Source organism: Frankliniella occidentalis, unplaced genomic scaffold (assembly GCF_000697945.3).
Source record: "Frankliniella occidentalis isolate FOCC.00 unplaced genomic scaffold, Focc_3.1 Scaffold38, whole genome shotgun sequence".
Taxonomy (NCBI): domain Eukaryota; kingdom Metazoa; phylum Arthropoda; class Insecta; order Thysanoptera; family Thripidae; genus Frankliniella; species Frankliniella occidentalis.
This window is the reverse complement of record NW_026267168.1, coordinates 1,027,336-1,028,849: the sequence shown is the minus strand read 5'-3', so window position 1 is coordinate 1,028,849 and position 1,514 is coordinate 1,027,336.

Sequence of the window (1,514 nt, the reverse complement as noted above, 5' to 3'; positions counted from 1 at the left end):
TCCACCTCCTCGACGCGCTGCAGCCCGGGTCGACTCCTGGCCAGAAACAAGGAAAATGGCCAGTAAATGAGCCCCCCGGGCGCGAGAAGGTTAGGCTAGCGGAGCGTGCATTTATTGGCCTTTTCGCCAAGATTTTGACCCGGGCTACAGCGCGTCGAGGAGGTGGACTTGACCCGACCTGAACGCGTGCAATACGGCAGATCAACACCCGTGAAGAAGGACCGAGTTCTGACGTTTCCGTCCACAGAAGCAGCGGACAGCTGAGTGGCGAGCGCGCTGTGGTGTGGTCCGGAAACCGTCGGCTAAGGGTTCGAATCCCAACCGCGGAACCTTTTTCCCACTCTGTTGACCGGCTCCCGGTGATATGCTCATCTCGGCTGTCGCTGACTCCCGAATACAGAAAGGGAAAAAAGTTCCTCGGCGGGGATTCGATCCCTGAGCCGACGGTTTCCGGGCCACACCCCAGCGCGCTCGCCACTAAGCTGTCCGTTGCGTCTGTGGACAGAAACGTCAGAACTCGGTCCTTCTTTACGGGTGTTGATCTGCCGTATTGCACGCGTTGAGGTCGGGTCAAGTCCACCTCCTCGACGCGCTGCAGCCCGGGTCGACGCCTGGCCAGAAACAAGGAAAATGGCCAGTAAATGAGCCCCCGGGCGCGAGAAGGTTAGGTTAGGCTAGCGGAGCGTGCATTTATTGGCCTTTTGGCCAAGATTTCGACCCGGGCTGCAGCGCGTCGAGGAGGTGGACTTGACCCGACCTCAACGGCAGATCAACACCCGTAAAGAAGGACCGAGTTCTGACGTTTCCGTCCACAGACGCAGCGGACAGCTGAGTGGCGAGCGCGCCGGGGTGTGGCCCGGGAACCGTCGGATCAGGGATCGAATCCCTGCCGAGGAACTTTTTTCCCTTTCTGTATTCGGGAGTCAGCGACAGCCGAGATGAGCATATCCCCGGGAGCCGGTCAACAGAGTGGGAAAAAGGTTCCACGGCTGGGATTCGAACCCTGAGCCGACGGTTTCCGGACCACATCACAGCGCGCTCGCCACTCAGCTGTCCGCTGCTTCTGTGGACGGAAACGTCGGAACTCGGTCCTTCTTCACGGGTGTTGATCTGCCGTATTGCACGCGTTCAGGTCGGGTCAAGTCCACCTCCTCGACGCGCTGTAGCCCGGGTCGAAATCTTGGCGAAAATGCCAATAAATGCACGCTCCGCTAGCCTAACCTAACCTTCTCGCGCCCGGGGGGCTCATTTACTGGCCATTTTCCTTGTTTCTGGCCAGGAGTCGACCCGGGCTGCAGCGCGTCGAGGAGGTGGACTTGACCCGACCTGAACGCGTGCAATCCGGGAGACCAAGACACGTAAAACAGGACCGAAGTTCGAACTCTTCGTTGACAAGTGGAGCCGACAGCCGAGTGGCGAGCGCGCTGGGTCGTGATGTATACGACACCGTTCGCTCTGGGATCGAGTCCTATTCGAGGCGAACATTTTGATTATTTTTTTGGCAGGGTGGGGGG